Genomic DNA, 17,664 nt, shown 5'->3' on the forward strand with positions numbered 1-17,664 from the left:
AGACACAAAAGTTGTTGACATTTAGGAAAATCAAAGGATCCACTAAGACACCTAACTAAACACACAATATGAATTTATTTTTTGTGGTTCACTCCCACTCATGTGTGTTAATTCAGCTGTTTTGTCTTTGTTGCTCTGTCACCATTTAACTCTTGACCCAGTCATGTACCAACAACTAGTTTTGTATTCAAAGACAGCCATCAATCTGACTTCATAGCCTTACTGAAAATACAAATCCAAATGTGCCTACATCAAGAGGGACAGTGATAGAGTCTTGTAACACCTCAAGCACAAAACCAACTAGGTGAGAAACTGTCCAACACTTTTCTGTAGATTTTAAGAGGGAGGAGGGAGGAAGGGAAGAGCAGAGCCATGTGAAACTGGTGCAGCAACCAGGGCCTGCAGCTGTGTCAACATCATGTTGTAACTACCAAATGTCTCTGTGACTGCAGAGAGCAGCTCTTATTCCATCTGGGAATAAGGAGCTATTTTTCACATACATTGCTGCCCTTTTAATAAATGAGGTATACTAGGATCTATTTGAATGGTCTAATGGACTTATAATTTGGCTGCAAAGAGTATTTTTGATCCAGTTTTGAAGTCTGCTGGGACCAATGCAGACACATAGCACATGTGAGTGAAATGGCACTTCAGAGCAATGAAGTACCTGGGGAGGACACCACTGTCACTGTACATGTTTTATGCCTTCTCCACATATCTCATGAATATAGATAGTTAAGTTAAATAACATGCAGCAAAGAAACTTCTTTCAAATTTTGTACCAGATCCCTTGCTAACACAGATGTAGCATAGTTGAAAAGCCCAGATTGGAAGGGACCTTGAAAGGTCACTTGGTCCAACCTGTCATAGGAAAAAGACTCTACATGAGATGATGTAGCACCCTGTCTAATTGCACCTTGAAAACTTACAGTGACAGGGATTCAATCACATCCCTGAGTAGCTTCTTCTAGTTATGGATTGTTCTCACTGTAAAAAAAAATCTTACTCGTGTCAAGATGAATTATGTGGACTTCATTCAACTTCATATAGGTGCTGTAACAGATGAATCAGGACCAGGCTCACTGGTCACTACTATTCTTGAACCAGTAGACTCAAGAATAACCTAATCATCTAGACCTCTAATGGTCTCTGTAATATCCATTCCCACAATATTTAGCAACAGCTATCAGATATTTAGAGATACAAGACACATAATTGATTCAAGTATAATTGTAGACAAGTCTTTATTGAAACCACTTTACTTTCTAAGAGAAGTAAAACGCTTCCCTTAAATTATTTTTCCTATCAGAAAGATCCCTAGTAATGTGTATTTATTTCTTAAACTGTCAATGAAACTCTTGTTTACAAGATTCACATTCCCTGAGCAGAAGATCAACCTACTATGATATTAAGCCAATATTTAGTTGACTGTCTTTAGACAGTTGCTGATAGAAAGCTTCGACCTACTTATTTTTATTAAATGCTTCATTAAAAAAATACCTGCCATTCCTAGTAGTTTATTGATTCCTAACAATCTTCAATGGTAGCAGACCATGTGATAGGGAGTCTTGAGTTCAACATTTTTTGAATGATGGGTTTTCTGACTATAAATATAAAAGAATGTAAATGAGGCTGCTATTTATGGTTAAGGTGGTTAGAGTTTTGTGTCTTGAAGTTAGGGGAGATCCTAATGTAGTCTGTGCTTATCTCCAGTCTTCTGTGGCATTTTGTGGACACTGTGTAGCCTTAATCATTTGTCAGAATAAACTAGCTTTTATGTGTTTTTCCCAAAAAATAAGCAGACAACATTTGAAATAACTTTTGTCTTAGTGAGAACCTAGTTTTTTTTGTTTTGGTTTGTTTTTTTTTTTTTTTTTTTTTTGTTTAATTTTGTTAAGTTTTCAATTCCACATAGAAAGTTATTTGTACAATAGTGTAATTGGATCAATACAAGAAATTTCTATCTTTTTATCTACCACATTCATGCAAGGAAGGAGGCACAATCCAGCATGATGTCCTTTTTTAATCTGGGTGTCAATGTGACTGCTTAACAAGCAGCCTACTCATTGTCTCCTTCCCTTTGACAGAAGATGGCAACCCAAATAGAACCACTTTGGCATATCTTTCATCCCATTGCTGATGTCTAGTGTTGGAGAGCCCCAATACAGCCAATGTTTCCAGGCTTTTTAGTGAGCTACCCAGGAAGAAATGAAAGGAGTTGCACTGCAAGCTGCATGTGGAGCACAAGCCCTCCCTCAGAGTAAGAAGGCAAGGTTTGAGTGGTGGTTTGTACTACAAAGGCAGCTCACTTCTTATTGCTTTAGAAATCTATTAGCTCAGAGAATTCTACTTTGAGAACCAATGATACAGTCCAGGAAACTGGTTTTATGTCTTTCTATGGAACTGTTTGTATGTATTTCTATGTAAAAGCTTTTTAAAATAATCTTTTAAGAAAAGAAAATTTGAAGTTGGGTTTGCCTTTTTTTCGTGGGCATTTGATATCCGTTTAGCATGGATTGAGTATCTAGGTGTAGAGAATAGAGATTTCTCTTTTGCTGAAGACTTGGTCTTTGAATAGCAAGGGTAGAATTTTGGAGGAAATGCTAAAATGCTTCCAGGCTGAAGACCACAATGGAAACATTTTTTAAAGTGATATAAATGTTTTCAAGGGTCAAAACTAGATACATTCAATTAAATTTCAGATTGTCTTTAAAACAGAACAAACAAAAAGTCATCAAAAAGCAACCGCAGAAATCCTTAACCAATGACCTCTTTTTGTGAGATTCTTACTGCTCATAAACAGATATTGATACAACTTTTTTAAAGAAGTGCATATTTTAATTTAAAAAAAAAAATTCTCTCTTCAATTTAGAAAGCATGCAACTATATTGACTCAGAATACCTAATAACAACAAATCAGCTTTGCACAATCAGTTTGAAAAACTCTCAGAATTAGTGTTCTCGATTTTATCTTTCACTTGTAATATTCTGAAGTCTATTTATATATTACTGAATATTAAAACACCTAAATCAGCAAGTCAGAAATTTGGCTTTAACAATGGGCTCAATTTCCTGTGTTTTATCCAGCAAAGAATTGGTAATGAAGCACAGAATGTTTCACAAATACATACATACTTCATAGGATTGTCTGTCAGTGCATGTGGAAAAGATAAAAGTTTTCTGGAAGAAGTTCAAAGAAAATACTCTAGTAACTATGGAAACAAAAGCCCTTCTGCCCTATGTTGAGAAGAAAAAAAGATAACGTTAGACTAGATGAACATCTTCGTTTTAGTGCCAGTTTGGCTAAGACAGATTTGTCCTGCAGAGTTGATGAGGCTTTGAAAGAGATAATGATGAGATGTCTCCATAAAACTCCAAATGCTTTTCTTATGACCTGGGGACAGCCTTGAAACAAGCACCTTAACACATCATTCACTCACATATGATTGAAATCAAGCTCCATTTCAGAAAAGCTCTTCCTTACATTTGGCTGAAATTCCAGATTTTGTGCCGAATATGGGAATTGGTCATTTCAGTTTTAGTATGGATCAGGCTCTCGGCTTTTTATTAACAAATAAATAAACAAATGAATTTCATAAGTTCAGTATTGCAGAAATTACAACTCTGAGTCAACAAATTAGAAACATAAGCATCTATATTCCAGTCCTTACATAAACCTTTGGATAACATTTTATTATATTAAACATTACCTAATAATAGTTACATAAAGAAGATAATATAAGAAAGTCTTACAGAAGAACTGGAGTCATTCAGTGTGAGATTTATACAAGAATTCTGGTCTATCTTATGTTCTTCAACCATTTCACCACTCTGTTAGCAATGGGCAGCAAAAGTAGTAGAATATTAATTACACAAGTTTATGTATGCCATGTTACTCTGAAACATCTTTTTTATTTGTATTTGTTAAATCCAAAATTTCAAGTTTTCCTTATAATGTTAACTTGAATACCTCTTCTAGGTTCATTGATTTATCTATTTCTCTTCTATTCAGTGAAAGTGTGTGTGTGGGAAACCTTGTTCACTTTTGTTTGAGTTACACATTGTCAGACTTGGGCAACTGGAAAATATTACTTGTCCAAGATCTCCTATAAAGTTGTAGGTATACTTTCTAAATTTTGTTGTTAATTCCCTGGAGACAGCTCTTGAAATGCAACTGTCCTTTCCTCTGGCTTCTCTCATTTTCTGGAAGTCTCATTTGCCGATGTGTGAATTTTTATAATTAATCTTCCTTAACTTTGTGTTTTCATTAGGTTCCCAACTCAGGTTTTATGTCATGAAGTGGATTAATTGTTTTTGCATCTACTGCATGTAAATAATTTGAAGTACTGAATAGGAATTTTGCTCTGTATTAATGGTTGTGTAAAAAGTATAGTGTAGTTAATGTGAATTGCAAGATATTTCTGTAGAGTCATCTATAGCTTATTTGAAAACTACACTAACTTTTTTAAGCTTGAAGATTCACTCCAATTTTTTGAGCATTTTCTTTGAATGCTAATAAGCTAGCAAATATTATTAAGAAGCTCTTTACAGGTAACATTTTGCCTACAAGTTTTATAGAGATTTTTCTTTTTTGCTATATCTGGGAGATTCTTACAAAGTGCATAAGGTTTTAAAGCTCTATGAGGATTGAAATTATTTCAGAGAAGTGATGTTGCTCATTCCAAAAACCTCATCTGAGGTAGTTCAGGACACAGCTTTGCAAGAGATTTCTGTGGAAGTCCCATTTGCATTTTTTGATTCTGCATATGAGCTTACAACATGCCAGCTGTAATCTCACTCATAATGAATGGAGTTTACTGTAGGAAATACATAACAGTAGGATTTACTTAATTTATCAGAAAGGCTTTTAATTTAGCTAGCAACAAAACCTTGCCAGGAAAGTTCCTCAAAGCACTTCACTAAGATTTCAGTAAAGAACTAATGAGGCTTGTTTGCCATCTTTTCTATGTGTTAAGAATAGAACTTAAGATAGCAATGAAATTTTTAGACTGCTGTATTCAAAAATACAAAGAAATTATTGTATTCTGTTTTATTAATGTGCTGTTAATTATAACTACATGCCCCAATTATAACCAATTGCAAACCAATAATAATGCACACCCACAAAAACTAAGCAAAGCACAACATACCTTTTTGGTTTTATTCTCTGTCCTTTTGTCTCCCTACGTAAAAGAGAATTGTTGTGATTACCAGCCTTCTGCAGAAGACTTGGCAATTGATAACTCAGCAGACATAATGAATTGCTTTTTCCAATTTGGGTCCATGGCCCTAGGCAGAGATAAAACTCAAAGATCATCCCATTCTCCTTTTCTACTACATAATTATTTCTGCTACAGCTCACCTTGGAGTCATAATCAAGCCTGAGATTCCTTGATGCTACAGAGCATACAATTACAGAATAAAAAGGGTCTCTGCCTGACTGCACTGATGCACAGAGTAGTAAGAAGAGAGACATGAGATGGGTAGAGACTGATGGAATGGAATGAAATGAAAAGAGAAGCGATGTTAGACATGACAGTCAGGGGTCTCTCTGTGCACATGTTCCGGTTTTTTCACATCAGAGGTTAAGTTTTGCAGGCTGGCTTGCAGAAGAAGAGAGAAGGGACTTTTCAAACCTTTGTGGGGAGTTCTTCTCCAGTGCCTGTATGTGCCAAGGACATGATTACATTTTCAGCTTTCCAGCAGAGAAAAAAAAGTACTTCTAGCTATTCCAAAATCCTCAGCCATGCTGCTTTGGTTTCCTTAGCAAAGGGTTCTTAAAAAGCAGAGTTATTTGTAATGTATTTCCTGCAATGCAGGATTTGAAGAAAGAAATCTCTTGATTTACAATTTACTTTATGTTTAAAAATCTAATTTATTACATTTTTCAACTGTCCTGAAACAGCTTAATATCATAACACAAATAGAGTGTGCCAACTCTGTTACACACAAGATGGTGTCTAAAGACGCAAGCAATGCATTTCAAACTCAGTCAAAACTAATTGCCAAGATGAAATTCTGCTTCCTTGTAAGTATGTCTCTGCATATTTTGAGATGTTGTAAATACTATTCTGTACATAATTATTCTTCCAGCAAATTCTTAATTATAGGAGGTGAACCTCTTAAAAGATAATTACATTTATAAATTAGCAAAAGAGACCCTCTGGCAACATTAAAGTTATTTGAATATATAACAGGATCACAATGCTTCTTGTGAGGTTTTAAAGGCAAATGGTCTGAGGAAGATTGTTTTGATATTGCTACTGTGCTTTCAGAGAACCCACAGGGTGTCTCTGTCTATACTGTGTCATGAATCTTTGCTTCAGTCTGAGTAATCTCAATTATCCAATAGTGGTGCACTAGGGAAGGCAGTGAACTTGTCTTCAATATCAAAACAGAGGATAAAAATAATCTGTGCTTTTTCCAGAGCTATTTCTTGACCTTTATTTCAGCTGACTGCTTCTATCTTTACTTAAAACCTTAGTGTCAGCTGTGCTATTTCTGTATGAAGAAATAGCCATTGAAAACTAGACTTGATCTTTACACTTTTTAGAAATATATCTGCTAGTCTTTACTATTTCTTTCAAGTTATATTCTAAGTCATAGTACAGGAAAATTCTATTATACAACCTGGTGACATAGCTCTAATTTGGAATACTTTTCTGCACCATGTTCTCTCACTAGCATATTTTCTTTATGCTATTCTGGACTCTTCTATAATGATGATGATAATATCTGGGTGCTACGTAGCATATGCTTCTATCCCTTTCAAATAAGTATCAATTTCGAAAAAGTTTTATGGCTTTTCAACTTATTTGCCAACTAGTCAGATGCACTATGCTGTTTCAAATTAAACTTAATTTTATGTTCCAGTGAGGAAGTTGGCACTTAGAGTGAATCTAAACAAGATGACTTCAACAAATACATTATTTCAGAAAGTTTCTTCTTTTATACCTCTTTTTGTTTAAGGAGCTTCCAAGTAAGTTAGGGAAACATGATTTAAGATGGGTGCAAAGTTGATGGGTAGCTGCATCAAGAGTGGGAATCAATTGCTAGGATGTGGAAGGATGTGTTCATTGGAGGTTTTTATTGATCTTTGATTTGGTACTGTTCTGCATTTCAACAAGGACAATTAGAATAAATTATTTGTTCACTGAACTGTTCAGCAGTTGCAAGTGAATTGTAGTTACAACTTTTTCTGAAGATACATTTGTAAATTCAAAGTGTCTTAGTAAATTGGAGAAATAATAATAGTTGGTATATTAGTAGTAGTCCCAGTATTATTATTACTATTGTTGAAATTCATGGGGTTTTTTGTCTTTTAAATATATGCAGAGTTCTGTCCTTGGCAGAATTTATCAAATACAGAAACACAGGTTGGGGAATTACTCCTGAATAGTACTTGTTCTTGAGAAAAGGATCCTGCCTACTGTGAATTCTAACTGAATGTGAACCAAAATTTGATACTGCTCATAAACCAAGCATTATAGGAACTGGATAAAGTAGCACATTCAGTGTGACATGACTAGTCTACCTAGTACTACAGCTTTAGTAGCACCTGGAGTATTTTATCCCCTTTTGGGTATCACAATGAAGAAATGCCATTGGAAATCTTATGGACAAGAAGAAGGAAATGTTGGAAACTTTGAAAACATGACCTTAGATGAAAAATTGAAAGAAATGTTTAATCTGTTTGGAGATAAAAAACTGTGGAGTAACAGAAGTCTTCCAACATCATACTGTTATCTACAAATAGAAAAGGACCACAACATTTTTGCTCAATTCTGGCTCTGAGGCGGAATAAACAATAGGCAGCAGAAGGCTAAAGTAAAGTGGATTCAAGCAGTTTAGATAAATATAAAATATAACTGTAAAGACAGTGAAGAATGGGAAGAACGCAAAAATTTAACTGATAGTTTAAATCAATTGGTCAAACATACTGTAGGATTTTCAAATAATGGATTCTGTCATGGAAGAGGAGGTTGGACTGGATAAACTTTTAAGGTGCTTTTCACTGTTTTTTTTTTCATTTTCTTCCTACTTTTTTTCAAAAATTAATGTGACCCTTTAGCATAAGAAGAAGAGAAAAAATATAAAGTTAGGAGAAGGTAACTTTTTTTCCTTTTAAACAGCAAGTGTAGTTTGAGGAAAATCTTCTTAATCAGAAGATAATTATGAAATGTGATATAATTGATAATTTTCAGTGTCATGGAAGAAAAAATGTATATACACAACTGTTGTAGTGCAATTAACATTTGTTTGCTCAGTGTTTAAAGGTTAATTCTAATTTTTTGCCTTTGACAAAGACACAAAATGATTTTTTGCAGTTTGATATTCTAAGAACATTATAATTGCAACTAAATCCAACATATAGAACCATTTGCCAAAGTCTTATATATATTGTAACAATTTTTAACAGTTTGGTTCCAGTCTTTTTCAGCTCAAACACGTAAATCCTAAAATAATATGAATATATGGTAGATGTGCAGTTTAATTTTTAAGAAATGGAGTAAAGTGACATGGTTTCCCTACAAAAAATTGAAGGATGGGGAATTTACAGTAGCAATATTGGAAGTCAGTACAGAATAGTTTTTGCATGCTAAAAGTAGGTTAGCTAACTTTCTCCACTTGCAAAATGCTTTTGGAGTGTCATTGTACTATATAGGTGTAATGTAAGGCTTGGTCCACATTGCTGCACAATTCTTTAAGGATGAAGTTAAGAAAAAAGTGCTTAAAATTGGAAACCAACTAGCAGAAGAGAAAATAACCATAGAATTAAATCAAATATGTCAGTGAAAAATCACAGAAAATTCAGTGAAAAAAAAATTAATGTCTTTGTCCTAAAAAATATATCATACTAAGGCAATGAAAAAATAGCCTGTACATGATTACCAACCAGAAGTAAAATCTGTTTCCTAACCCATGGCTTGCTCATGCAATGCCATATTTCATCCTTTCTTCCCTAGCTGGTGATATATGGGTGTGTCAGTGAGCTAATGATGTTTTCTTAAAAGAGGCAGAAGGTTTTTTCCTTTAAAGAGATATATGAATAAAACAAATTCAGCTGCAAAAACAACACTAACCTTACAATTATTACAGAATCAAAAATTATTTTCCATTATTATTTTGACTGGACTTTAAAACATTTGTAAAAATGAGCAATTATGCTCTGAAGCCCAAATGGATGTAGGCAAGCCTGCACACACATGGGCAGTATCCATCCTTGTAAATCCCCAGCTGAGGTTTGTGAATGTTCAGGAGGAAGCCATACATCACTTCAGCAATTCTCAGTGAGGAAAAAGGGGAAAGCACACCAGCTTTAAACCAATTTGTACAAATGATCATTTGGTTTCTCTGGAGGGCCAAAGAAAGAAAGCGCCCTTTTCCAGTTTGTTTATTGACAGTAGAACTCCCCAATGGCTTTCCATCAACACATTCCCAGTGTGCATCTTCTACAGACATTTCACACAAGTGTCTACCCCAGATGGTGGCTTTAAAAATGGAGTGGTAAGAAGTGGGGGAAAAAATAAACTCTTGAGGAATTGTGTAGTGGTGTCCAATTTTGTTTCCATGCAGGGTCTTACTGAGGTTTTTTTATGCTCTTTCAGTTCCTTTGCTGCAGGAATAGATAAAATCGCCTGACACTGACTTGCTCATGCTTGAATGTATCAAATTAGAAATCTTACACGTCTTTTTTATATTGGGGGTTTTATTAGCATTTATTTCATGCTACTCTTTATTTCCTAGGGAGTTACAGATATAAGCTTGCAGTTCCAGTTGTTATGCTTAAGGGGGAAACCTGTGTGGTAAGATCAGTGACTCAGAAAATTTTACTCAAACAGAAATAATTGCATCCAAAGAAGACATACCTGAGCTCTTAGAGAATGGGATGTGTTTTCAGTCTTAAAGCATCAAGTAGAATTTATGAAGGCGAGATACAAGGGTGGGAAAATGTTAAAAGGGGAAAGAGATATTTACTTTTATTTCCTTTAAAACCTGTCTAGCTTCAGATTTCTTTGAATGGTTGATTTGCTCTCAGGATAACACAGACAATCCTGGAAGGTGAAAGATTCCTCCCAGTTATTTCTTCTCCATAAAGTGACCTGATACCAACCTTATCTCTTTTTAAGGAAATCAGGTCCATGTGGCTTTAGCTGAATCTTCTTCCTTTCAGCTGTAAGGTCAGCAAAGCATCATCTGTCCTGAACATTTTATTTTCACATGCATTACCAAAGGAATTGCAAGAGATAATTTGCTATGGTAATGCTACAGGAAAGGAAACAGTACTTTATTAGGTACACCAGAATAGAATGAAAGAACAAGGGGATTCAGTATGCTTGATAGGAATTTCTATTTTGTTCTTTTGTTAATACAAAAGAGGAAATTGCATATCTTGTGGTTTAAACTGTAACATTTGGTTGTGATTAGAAATGCACTTATTACAATTATTGTTAAAAGTTGGTAAGAAAGAAAATACAGAAATAATTTAAAGAGTCTATTATTCTCACCTCATAAGTTGTTCAAAAGCTCAATCTATAATTTAAAAATTTTAATTATCTTCTTGTTGAAACTGTTGAGAAGTTCAAGTTTCAGCTTTCTGGTAGAGACAGAAATCCCAGAGTTGTCTAAAATGGTACCAGGAAGCACAAAGTTATGACGACTGTGCTGTGCCAGAGCTGTGCAGAAGGGAGCCAGGAGGGAGCCCTGCAAGGGCAGCAGGCTTGGGGCGGGGTAGGGCTGCTGCTCAGGGCTCTGTGGCAGCAGGACAGAGTGGAGTTGGGGACAGAGTGTGGCATTTCCACCCTCTGTAATTGCATACTTTACAGTGGGAACCCATCCGGAGTTTTCGATGAGAAGGCAGTCAGGAAGGAAGGAAGGGGAGGAAGGAAGAAGAGGACCTATTGCTCCCCACTGTCTTGGGAACCATGTCTTGCCCAGGTCTCTGGACCACAGGTGATATTACCAGTGCATACATCTTCCTGATTATTGTCCTAATCCAGAAAGCCACCAAATTATTCCCTTACTGCATTGCAATATCATGCATAAAAATTATTAAGATGTAGTTCAAATGTAATTGTGTGAAACAAAATAAAAAAATGCTAGTTTCCCTAAGTGTTTGCTAATACATAGATGGACAGGGAGAAAAACTGTAGAGAGAAAGGATGCATGAAATGGTGGCATTGGCATACTTGGTAGTGAAATTTCTTTCATCCTGTTTAATAAATATGCCCTGTAGGATCAAAAAAGCTACTGTTTTTTACTGAGAAATATAGAGCTGGGTTATAAATAACTAGGAGTGATAGTTAAAATTATTTATTCAAGACATTTAGATTCTCTGGCTGAGAAGGAAAGTTAAGTGAATTTAATGCTGTACAAGTATTAAAGTCAGTTTTTACCAAATTTTTTTTCTAAAAGTTTCTTGTTTTGAAATATGCAGTTGATAAATTACTATAGGAAGTAGTAACTTTTAGGAAAAAATAGTTTCTTGGACCAGTATTTGTTGTAATAAAAATCTGTACCTGTATTGGTTGAACAATTAGTCAGTTTGACTAGTTGGGTAACCAGTTTAACTGTTTCGAGCCCTGCATCCTCTAGATATACAAATCAGTGATGGAGAATATGGTAATTCAGTGCCCTATTCCATTTAAAGATAGGCAAGCCCTGAAGTACTAACCAATATTTGAAAAGCAATCCAAAGACAAACAGTACCTATGATTGTCAAATGAAATAGACTGAATTTAATGGAACTTTGGTAAGTACAAGACTAAATGCCTAAGGGTGTCCTGTGTTTGCTTTCTTAAACAGCAGAAAACATCTGGACTTTACTTGTCTGGAATATTAGAAGAAAAAATGCTGCATGAAAGAGAAAATCAGAGACCAGAAGTTCCAGGCATGTAGCCAATTTTGTATTACAAAGATTGTGTAGCTGATTCAAGGATTAGTGTGCCTCCAGGATATTTTTCCAAACAGAGACACTGGGGAAATTAGGAAGAATTAGCCAAAGGTGTGAAGTTAGATTGCAGTCTATTACATCTGAATGGACATTCCTTTCCAGAAGCATGGTTTTGAGTTATTTTAGTCAAGTAAACCTTTGTGCGAAATAAACAGCAATGTAAGAATTGGATGATGCAGCTCAGTTTACACTTTCACTTAGTTCATTTTAATTTTATTAAATGTCCTTTTGCAGATGGATCCAAATGTTTGGTCAGTGATTTCATAATGTCATGCAGGAGAGCAAAGGAGAAAAGGCAACAAAACCAGTTCAAGCGTTAAAGGTTTAGTAGGGAACCAAGTGGAGTCTCTAAAGGTGTCAAAGGTTTGACAATATATGTGGGTTTCCCCAATTTATGTATGAAAAATAATAACAATAATTTAAAAAATCTTCATAATCCCACATAATTGCTAAGTGTATAAGAATTGATTGCCTCTAAGGCCTTTAATGCCCTTTGCTAAAGAAACTAAAGCACAATATCACAAAAGAGGTTAAGTCATTGACTGCGGTATGATGTACTCCTATTGTTTCTTCTCCTGGAGTAGAGAAATTCCTGGAGTACTGGACTCACATCCTCATGTCTCTTAATGACTACTCCCATTTCATATATTTGTAATTGTCAGATTCTCTCATCTGTAGCAGTCAGTTCACAGAGCTCGGTTAATTTAATTCTGAAGAAGTGACCACAATCACTCACTGAGCATGAAAATATCAAATACAATGTAATATCTTCTTTTTCAAGAAAATATATATGTTTTATGCTGCTTAATCTCCTTAGGATCTATCCTGGTTTTTTTTATAATTACTATGGAGCCGGTTATTTTAAAAAATATATATTTTTTTTAACAGCAGAAAAAATAAGCCATTTGCAACAGTAGACTTATAACAGTGTTTGAGTTTTGCATTTTCAAGATCATTCTGTCACATACTGTGGAAACATGAGCCAATTAGACAAAATCCATGTCTTCTTCATTTGTTTTTTATTGATTTCCTCTATTGTCAGCTGACCTTAACTACAGGGTTCAGATCAGTTTGAACATCCAGGATTTATAATGATTTCACCTGTTAAGAATGGTAACAGAATGCAAGGACACTGTCAGATAGATTTATGGGAAATGTCTAGAAATGAGAGTGAATTGAATTAAAGTAGCTTTATGGAAATCTTTTCTGTATCCCTTTTTTAAGGGAATTTAGAGCTGCTAAACATCAGTTGCACTCTGAAAACCAGTAAAACCAGACAATAAATGCTGAAGTCAGTCATGTCTCCAGCAAAAAATATACTCAAGACATCTAAAATAATCAGAAAAATACCTATTCTATATGTTAAAATACCTATAAATAACCTGATATTTTGGTCTTGAGAAGTTTAGGAGAACCCATTTTTTAATTTTTTTTTAATTTTTATTTATATTTAATGGTGGAAATTAAAATTCTATTTAAAAAAAGGTAATGCAAGCAAGACAAAGATTCTAAATAAATTGACATGACCCATGTTTGTAAAAACTTGCTAATTACTCTTCTTTTACTGAATTTGCACTCTGGCTATGGAACATAGACTATTTCTGAGGTATCTAATATCTCAGAGATGTTACATTCATGTGAACAGGGGCTGAGACAATGGCTAGTAAACCAAAACAAGATGTTTGATTGAACATGTTTCTCTTCACCAGATTCATTTTTCAGGTGGGAAACAGGACCATTACAAATCCTGTCCCAGATTATTGAATACATATTATTGCTAAGAAATACTGTGCAGTGTCTGCTTGGGGATATATTTTTCAGGTTTCCTAATTCTTTTATGTGAGAGGAGATCCCTTATCTTTCCTGGCTAATCAGTAATATTAGTTGGAAGAGAGTTGTTGGTATTCCCATTTTCCAGATGCAGAAGTTTTCTCTCTCTTCTGCCCTTTTTTAAGGAGCTTAAGATCACATTGTTTGTGTATTAATGCATTTTCTTCAACACAATCTTCACTTTATTGTATTTCCCCCTGAAAGTGGCGAAACACTCATTTTCTTTAGTGAGTCATTTAGTCATTTGTTATATACATAAATAATGTTTCATAGGATGAATTCAACATTGCAAAAACAAAAAAAAAAAGAAAAAAACTTCTTTCAAAATAATTAAATAGGTAATAATTTTCTAAATTGCTCTAAGGTGTCAATGCAGTCCTCATCATGGAAAATTTATTGTTTGTGTCCCTTAGATATTTAAAGCTGCTTTGCTCTTTTCTACATGGATTCCAGCTTTTTGAAAAGCTTCCAGCTTTTTTCCTAAATGTATATAAAATATTCAAGCTTTTATAAACTCACATATAGAGGTTTTTCAGCAGCTTTTGGTTTTTCAGCTGGATCAGACAGTAATAGAGTACACTTGGTTCTTGATAACCATTCTTCTAGAAATTCTATGGGTTTGGGGTTTTTTTGTTGTTTCGGTGTGTTTTTTTTTTATTATTATTCTTCCATCATATTTGAAAGGTATTGTGCCTTTCACATTGCAAAATCAGATTTCAGTTCTGCAGGGAGACAAACTGAGAGACAGTGAGAAGGATGAAGACAACAAGTGTGTTCACTTTCTGTCTTCATTTGTGCTATTATAAACACTTAGAGAAGCATCCAGATATTTTCCTTACCACACAGAGGATTCCTTGTTTTATATGTGTCTGTATCCCACCAGTCCCTACCTCGGTATTTCAGCCTAGTTCAGACAGTGGGGGCAGGATCATTCCACTATCAGCTAATAGTCACTAGAGAAACTGAAGGGAAGATCTTTTCAAATAGCTGTTTTGGTTCAGTGGCTGGTACAGAAATGTTGCATGATGAAGAAGGAAAAAATTACAGTTGTAACTGAGCATCTTTTTCAGATAGAGTGGAAATATTTGCATTTATTTGGATAATTTCTAATATACTTCAGAAGTTAAACAGTTTAGAAATAAAAACATACTTAAGTTGAAATATTTTCTTCTGAAAATGTCAAATGAAAAAAATACAATTTTAAACTCACCTACCTACTTGGCTTATTTTTTTTCCTTTCACTCCCTCTTTTTTTTCTTAACTTTGAATTTGCTGGAACTATACCCAAATTCAGGAAATCACTTTTCTTAGAAAAGTTATTAATTCCAACTGGTTTTGCTTGTCGTGTTGGAAGCTAGCTGGCTGATTCATCCACAGACAAAATGACGAAAGCGACTCTATTTCCTTCATTATATTGTCAAAGATATTGTGCATTGATTTAGTGACATACATAATATCCTATACTACTGAGATGGGTATACAGTGATGTACTCCTAAATACCCTAATTCTAACATTATCCCATTTTGCAACATGCACTTTTTCCCCTACGTTTGCACTGTAATTTTCTGTAGTCAAGAACAATAAGTCGAACTATTTTTCCCAAGTTAAGACTGATTTTTATCATCCCCTCTCTCTTACAGCTATGAAATGCCTATGAGTAAGTGCTAAATGTTCAGTATTTCAGAAGGAAAATATTTTCATTGAAGCAGATGTTTCTCAGATTCTTCAGGAGCCTAAAACATTTCCTGAAACTTGCTACTCTCCACAGGGTAAGTAAAGACTTTACAAAACCAACTATTTCTTTGAAATGGATATTACTACCAGTATGATTTTCTGTGCAACACAGTAAAATAAAATTGCCTTCTATATGAAATGAGTAATTAATGTACAAAAGACATTTATTCGTTCAAACTAAATATTCTGTTACAATCATAAAAATGGCTCAGATGTTCATTAGCTTGTTTATGTGAACATCTGATTAAATGCTTTCATCACATCAATCTTCCTACTATGGCTTTGATATGTACTAATGAGTTGGGGGTTTTAAATTTCATAAGTGTCTGAGGAAGTACTAGAATATGTTAATATTGGGAATATTTCATTGAAACAAACCTATGAACTAATCATTCAGTATTAATCATACATAACATTATTGTGACATGTAACTGTGACTGATCTCGGTATGAGTACTAGGTACTTATGAGTTGCAATCCATTGAAACAATGTGTCTTTCCCACAAAGATATAATACTTAATTAACTGAAAAATAAGTGCATTTTTTTACAGAATTAAACATAAGTGACATAAAACATTGCAAAAAGAAATAAATGGAAGCTCAAATTATGAAGTAGAGAGCCCAAGCATGTTATTATGTAAAAAGAAAAAGGCTTAGAATATAAAAGCAATAAGGAAACAGTATAAGTTTTGACTGTTCACTTTGGTAGTTTTACTGAAGCTGTTGCCTGCAATATTAGCTAGTTATCCTCTATAAGACACACTGCATTAGTTACCTTTTTCAACCCCTCAAAAATACTTGTAATAAACATTAAAATATCAGAAACAACTCCCTTACAAACTGAAATGCTTATTTTACTGTTATCACTGTAATTCAGTCTCTAGATTCAGACTCCTCCTTTCTTTTTAGACACCTTAGTTTAATTGAGAAAGGCTTCAGACCCATGGAGCAGCCATGAACTGTGAATGGAAACTACCTTTGTATCAACTGGCATTGCATTGCTGAATATTATTATTCTGTTATATTAGAGATCAACAATTAACAGTTGAGTGAGTATAGAGGCTTGAGTATAAGCTTCTGGTTTATCCTCAAAAACCTGTAGATATTTTCCTCCTTTCTCTTCTCCTGCCCCCCCTCTCCACTCCCGCCCCCCCGCCTTTTTTTTTCTTCCCTTTTTAATGTGTGTTTTCTCAAAGTTCCTCATAAAAGATGTTAAATTCTAACAGCAAAAGAGGAATTTTATGCCTGGACTGCTCTAGGGCCAGTGTAGATGCATTAATTACATTAATTGTAAGTTGACAATCCTAGGCCTTAGCTGTCTGGGGCCTTATCCAAGGCTCGCTGACGTCAATGGGAATGTTTCCACTGCCTCCATTTTGGCTCAGGTCCTAAATTTCTGTGGCAAAATATAATGCTGTGAACTAAGCTGTCACAAAAAATAATGTACTGCAACTCTTCGAATCTGAAAATAGCAGAGTGTATACAGAATTCACAGTAAGAATTGTATTGCTGTTGTTTTGAGATGCTTAAGCAGAGAGAATACTGCTGGTTTAACCTCCAAATTACTGGTTTTCTTTTATAAATTAAAAGAGTGTATGTTCTGTGTAGGGAGAACAAATTCACTTTAAGATTGTTCCATGATGCAGCTTCTTAGGCAATTCTAATGAGATTAAGAACATTGAAAGGATGATGAAATAACTCTTGTGCTACTCAATAGTAAATTCAGTAGAAGAATTAACACAAATACTTCTCTGCTCAGTTGCCATAGAGCCATTTCACAAAAGTGAAGTGCAATTTCTTCCCCCGCTGTTTCTGAGTAAAATGATTCATGCAGTCAGAGAATTTAAGGATAGCATGGATTATTAGTAGTGTAGCTTCCTGAGTACTATACCATTCTATATCAAAATTCATGCTTATTGCCTTTTTATTCATTAGAACTTTTTAATGAATCATCTGGATCTGTGCTTAAAGTAACAAGGGTCCTTGCATTGATACTTGCAATCTAACATGGCTTGCCTGTCTCATCAGCAACCATTAATTGACAGTAATTGTTCTGTATTAAAAGATATAACAGGAATGCACTGAAAAGGTCATAAAAGATAATTGCACCTCAGATAATATATATAATGATAGCTTGTTAATGTTT

General features: G+C 34.5%; 1 long non-coding RNA gene across 1 annotated transcript in view; it reads left to right on the forward strand.

Moving 5' to 3' along the window:
• The window catches only part of LOC110474679 (uncharacterized), a 34,631-nt gene extending 19,187 nt beyond the window's left edge, over positions 1-15,444 (forward strand). The window contains exon 3 of the long non-coding RNA XR_002466139.2: positions 15,425-15,444. This is a non-coding gene — a long non-coding RNA (uncharacterized LOC110474679). The remainder of the gene's footprint in view (positions 1-15,424) is intronic.
• Positions 15,445-17,664: the final 2,220 nt, after the last annotated feature.

The sequence above is a fragment of the Lonchura striata genome, chromosome 1 (assembly GCF_046129695.1).
Source record: "Lonchura striata isolate bLonStr1 chromosome 1, bLonStr1.mat, whole genome shotgun sequence".
Classification (NCBI taxonomy): Eukaryota; Metazoa; Chordata; class Aves; order Passeriformes; family Estrildidae; genus Lonchura; species Lonchura striata.